General features: G+C 37.5%; 1 non-coding gene across 1 annotated transcript; it reads right to left on the minus strand.

The window, feature by feature from the left end:
- Positions 1-4760: 4760 nt before the first annotated feature.
- TRNAS-GGA (transfer RNA serine (anticodon GGA)) lies at positions 4761-4833 on the minus strand. The gene has a single exon. It is a non-coding gene; the product is annotated as a tRNA-Ser (tRNA).
- Positions 4834-6497: the final 1664 nt, after the last annotated feature.

The raw sequence follows: 6497 nt of genomic DNA on the forward strand, positions 1-6497 counted from the left end.
AAGTAAAATATTACGAGTTTGAAAAATTCATTTAATCTTTGAATTTACTCGTGTAGTGAAAAATGTCCCCATTTTGCAGATACAACATTAGAGTTTGAGGAAAATCTTAACTGAGATCATATGAGGAACTTGAAGGGCAAAGCACGAGCCCAGTTGCCCCCCTTCAAACCTCAGACTCAAATGTAGTGGTACACTATCATCATGTTCTGTTCATGTTATAAAAGAAATGGTGAGTCATAGGTGTTTACCCAAGAACATACAACTACCCAAGGACCACTAAGACCTGTATTCAGATTTTTCATATTTAATCATTAAGTATTCTTCCTACTTCATAGCATCTTCTTATATAATGGATCACATATAAGCAAGTGTAAGACATATTTTTCAGTTCCCATTTCTTTCTGAAATTTGTAAATATTCCTGTCTCAGAAAGGCCTTCAGTTTATACTTTTTGCATAAATTGTGAGTGAAATATAGAGTTCATGAACATATATATATATATATATACACTGCTAAGTGACTTCAGTCATGTCTGACTCTGTGCAACCCCATAGACGGCAGCCCACCAGGCTCCCCTGTCCCTGGGATTCTCTAGGCAAGAACACTGGAATGGGTTGCCATTTCCATCTCTAATGCATGAAAGTGAAAAGTGAAAGTGAAGTCACTCAGTCGTGTCCGACTCTTAGCGAATATATCATATCAGATCAGTCGCTCAGTCGTGTCTGACTCTTTGCGACCCCGTGAATTGCAGCACTCCATATATATATATATATATACATATATAATTACTACAAAGTGATTGTTCTATTTGGAGGAGATTCTAGAGTTGAATAAATAATGAGCATAATGATTTCACATATAATTTTAATCTAAGATCAGATACTTCATAGGAAGTAAATTAGGTGTCAAAGTTCTAGATAATTCAAGAAAAAAAAAACAACAACCAAAAGTACTATTTTTGCAGCTTTATCAAATTGGCCTTTTTTGGAATTGTGACAGACTTTTTTGTTTCCAAAAGAGAAATGACAATGTGTGGATAAATCCAGAGGTGAAGCTGTGACACTATGGAGAATGCCCCCAGCCTGAAATCAGAATGCCTGGAATTGAGAGTGTTAAATCTCTCTGATGTTGGGAATGTTGCTAATCTTGTTTTTGTTTTTCGCATCTGGTAATTGGAACCCTAAGGCCTACTCTATTTGACTATTTTGAAAACTGCATGCTATAGTGTACAGGAAAACAGGCACTTTCCTTACTATGTGAAATTACAATTATGTGGATGAATTAGAAATTGAGAGGAGTTGTTTTTTGTGTTTTTGTTCTTCATGGATTTGCTGGTTGAAATCCTTAGATTTCACACAGGATAACACATCCTTAGAGGGATGGGTTGCCACTCTTCCTTCATTATTAGCTACAATTCATACCACTCTTAAGCCTTCTTTGTGTTAGCCCAATTCAAGGGTCAATGACTTTGCTGCCTCCAGTGTATAAAGTAATGGTCACAAGAATAACATCTTGTGCTTAGTGTGTACTTATTGAGTGTATCTTGCTTCATGGTGCTCTACGTATTATGTCTCTATTCATCAAAACTACTCCAAGAGTTAAATGAGAATAAGAAGACTGTCTGACATCTGGAGAATTGGACACTCTGTGAGGTTTTGTAATTTACCTAGAATCTCATAACCTGTATGTGATTTGGAATTCAAACCCAAGGCTATCTGATTCCAAAGTCAAACTCCTTTCTGCTATATCAAGATGTCTTTCCTTTGTTCTCACATTACTCAAGAATTTCTCCCCTCTTTGGAAATCATGATATGTAGATCTGTTCTTTTTTATCTAGTTATCCATCGTCTATCCACACATCATCTATTCACCTATCCTCTATCTCCATCATTACATGTATCAGAAATGATGCAGTCAAGCATATCCATTATTAAGCTAGGTTAGATATGTCTGTCCACTCATCAAAAATAAATTTTAACTGAGATACTGCCATTGCACATGTATAAATGCATACAATTTAGTAGCCTCCTTTTCTCTCTTTTCTGAGATCTTTTGAGTACAAAATCTTGACATTTATCCAAGAACTGATCAGCACAAATATCTAATAGAAGGAGAGCCTGATACAGAGATTTGTGTTCACATAACAATTGATTGAATGCAATGTAGTTTCCTTCTACTGAGTCATTTGCAGGAGGTGGGGACAAAACTTAGGGAGCTTGTCAGAGCCACGGTGGAGGTGGTATCCCAGGTCTACAAGGGCAGCACCACAAGTCAAGGGAAGGTGGTTTAATATGGAGTCCATTGAAAAATAAGCTTGATTGATTTAGGACTTCGACTGGCTGAGGTCTGGAGCCAGATGGAATCTGAAATTTAGAGGTGTTAGTATAATCATTTCTGAGGATCTAAATATCAGTTGATTAACCTTTGCATCCTACTTTTGATGGTGAGCATGTGTGTGTGTGTGTGTGTATATAAAACAGAAGTGTGCTTTCACACATTCACAAATTCAAGCTATGTCTGGAAAATTTCACATCAGTGTTGAACTGACTTTCTGAGATAATATATGACCTGTTTGAGATGTCAGTAGTCTGGTTCAGAAATTTGGCAGGCTCTTCTCCAGATGGTATATTTCTAGTCTTTTTCTACTCAATTCGCTTTGTATTCCTCCACATACTTCCCCACGTGGATATAATTATTGTGTATGTTAAACTCAGTAAATGACTATACCAGGATTCTACATCATCCTTTGTTGATTGCTAAAGTGATGGAATGTCTGCCAAAGCAGTAACCAACTCAAAAAATATGGTTGAATAAAACAAGTTATAGATCTAGAACAGTTCAAAGCGTTTTTCTATTGTTTACTGTATCCTCTGAAGAATTATATGTCCATGAAAGAGTATATGATAAGAAAGGAGAAAGCTACATTCTTTTTTCTTAATTTTTTTTTTTTTTTACCACAGAACAGACATTGTTACAGCAAAATGTGGAAAGGAAGTGAAATCATGCATTAAGAAATTCATTTTCTTTTCATCTTCCTTTCTTAACTATAATATTGAACATGATATACCACCTCTGTTTGGATTTATTGACTTAGTGATCCTTGGATTTAACAAAAACAAGGCAAAATTTTGTCTTCCATGGAATATGATTAAAAAAAACATGCAGAACAATTTTTCCTCTACTAAATTATTATGTGGATTATGAAAATGCTTTTAAGGAAGAAGCAAAAATTTCTCTATCTTCTGTAGGGGAAATCCATACAATGTTTTAAATGTATTACAGAAAAAAAGGAGTATTATGCAGGATACAAAAAGCTTCATACTACAATTATCTGATGGTCATAACTGTACATGATACTGAAAATGCATATATTACATTAAGTTTCAAAAACTCTGGGTTTGCTGCAGGCAATTTAAAGAGGATTTCCTCCCTTCTTCCCTAGGGGAGATGGGCGGGGGCTCTCTCACGCAGGCCTGCCTCCTCACCATCCATCATTTCAAAGAGACATATATCGCCTCCAAAGTGCTTCAAGGCAGCTGCAAGCAAATGTCACTTTGAGTTAAATGCATTATTAAACTGTTGGGAAATTTCACATCATGGGTCATTTATCTATGCTAAATTGGGTCAAAAGCCTCAGCACATGCCTAGATAAATGAGAGAGAAGCACAAAATTCTCCCTTGGGAAGTGGTACTTTGACAAGCTTTATGAGTATGGCTTATGTATTTATTGAGTTGCCATGGGGAAAGGAAGCTCTCTTGTTTGTGTGTGTGTATGTTTGTGTAGTTATTTAAGATGTACTCAAACACTGTATAGGAGTCCTCTGATAAATCCAGTTAGGTATTCACCATCTCTCTAGAATTAGAGGTTGTGCAAAACACATATCATTAAATATTCATTCATTTGATAAAGTGTTTGAGTCTGTTCTGTGTGTCATGTACTATGAAGAAAAGAGGGCAAAAATTATTTCTTTTAGGCACGACTCTACTGTGGAGACCTTTCTAGCACGGTGTATCCAAATTTTCTTTTTTTTATAAGGACAGCAGTCAGATTGGATTAGGGCCCATCTAACTGCCCACATTAACTTAACCGTATATTTACAGCCATATCTCCAAATTTAGTGTCATTCAGGCTTCAACAAATTAGCTGGGGAGGGACACAATTGATCCCATTGCAAGGGCTGTGGGAAGAGACATTGTCTTGTATCACCTCTGATGGGGGAACGGAGGCTCAAGCTGCCTGTGAGACCTATGACAGAGAAATATAGATGTCCCAGCTGGATGTCAGATCAGTGCGCGGTGGAACTGTGAGAGCAAGAGGATATGGGTGGGGCAATGACAATATCAACTACATCTGCAGACAAAATGATAAACATTCTGACGGGCCTTACCAATTCATAACAGTACAGGATCCTTGTCAAAACAAATAACCACCCCACACATGCACACACTGAAATAAATACATCCAGTTACATTTTATGTTGATGCTGGTATATAAAACAAAATGAGACATGCAAGGAGAACATAATCTGTTGGGGCATATGATAAAAAATGTAACATAAGAGGTTGATTAATGGGATATGGTGCCATGGAAGAACATGGGAAAATATTAAGCTGGACATGAGTGAAGTGAGTGAGTGAAGTCACTCAGTTGTGTCCGACTCTTTGCGACCTCATGGACTGTAGCCTACCAGGCTTCTGCCTCCATGGGATTTTCCAGGCAAGAGTACTGGAGTGGGGTGCCATTGCCTTCTCCAGGGGATCTTCCCGACCCAGGGATTGAACCTGGGTCTCCTGCATTCCAGGCAGATGCTTTAACCTCTGAGCCACCGGGGAAGCTGGACATCTCCAAATAGTGAAGGCTTTCATGTTGTGATGACCCCTGAGATTAATTTTGGAAAATGGATAGAAATGAATCTATTTGTCAAGAAGACTGAGACAGAGAATGGAAAGAAATTTGGATATGGAGTGAGGCATGATGGAGGTAGAGAGATAAACATTCAAAGATCAGGATGGTGTATTAATGTACTTAAATTTCAGTGAACTAGTGTCTCTCAGTAGATATTCTTGTAGACAAGGCAGCTCCAGTCTTCACCTCTTAGAGGTTCAGTTCACTTCAGTCACTCAGTCATGTCTGATTCTGTGACCCCATAGACTCCAGGCTTACCTGTTCTTCACCAACTCCCGGAACTGGCTCAAACTCATGTTCATTGAGTCAGTGATGCCATCCAACCATCTCATCCTCTGTTATCCCCTTCTTTTTCTCATGTATTTTGTGCATTGCATTTAGAGGCTTTCCCCCCTTTTCCCCCTTATTCTTTTTCCTCCTCATGTAGTCACAGAAGACTAAAGTGCCCCAAAAGGCAAACCAAGGTTTTCTCTGCAATTAGCAATGAGTAGTTAAAGCAAGTTTTATTTTTCTTTTCTCCCCCCGCCCCCCGCCTTCTCTCTCTCTCTTTCTCTAGAGAAGTCAAAGCTTCTGGCAGCTGTGAAAAGCCACGTAGAAGATTTTTGATGCCAAGCTGGCTCAAATCCGAGTCATGCATATTCCTTCCAAAAGAGGTTTTGACTCCACACTAAGAAATCAGACACTGTTAGAGGGAATATCGTCTTCAAAATCTGAGTATTTGCATTTAATTCTCCATTTTGCTCCATCCCAAGATAGCTTTTGCAGTTATTAAAAAATGTAACTCTGTATTCCCCTGAGAAAGACAAAAAGACTCATCCATTTGCCTTTTGAGACTTAAAATAATGTGATTCCTTAATTACCACAGGCTTGGTTGGAACCAGCTCCCCAGACAAGCGATTCTGTTTACTTGCTGTGTGTACATGTATGGGTGTGCTTGTCTGCTCTAAAACAGAAACAAGCAATGAAAAATGGAAACATCCAGAAGTACATGAGCATTAACATTTGTAGGATCAGTCCTAATTGTCCCAGAGAGTAACATCTTCATTTGTAAAGAAAATTAGAAAAAATATAAAGTGTTTGGAAAATTTTTGTTAATCTCTACCAACAATATCACTAGACAAAGCAATATGTCACTGATCCCATAATGCATGGCACATACTTTTACTAAAAAATACTCATTGTTATCTGAAATTCAAGTTTAACTGTGTGTTCTGTATTTTTATTTACTAAATACGGCACAGCTAACTCAGTGTATTTGAAAGTACCAGAACTCAAGCTACACTATTAAAAAGCTTAAACTGAAGCACTGCACAATATTATATATATATATATATATATATATACACACACACACAAATAATATTGCACATAATATTTTATATATAATGTATATAAAATGTTCTTATAGTTCAGTTCAGTCTTATGAACATCAATGGCTCGATGAACATGAGTTTGAGCAAACTCCGGGAGTTGGTGATGGACAGGAAAGCCTGGTGTGCTACAGTCCATGGGGTCACAAAGACTCGGACACAACTGAGTGACTGAACTGAACTACAAAAACATTTTGTATACATTATAGATAATATTATGT

Source organism: Bos grunniens, chromosome 18 (assembly GCF_055505025.1).
Source record: "Bos grunniens cultivar Pamir isolate PY7600 chromosome 18, Bosgru_T2T1.0, whole genome shotgun sequence".
Lineage (NCBI taxonomy): Eukaryota > Metazoa > Chordata > Mammalia > Artiodactyla > Bovidae > Bos > Bos grunniens.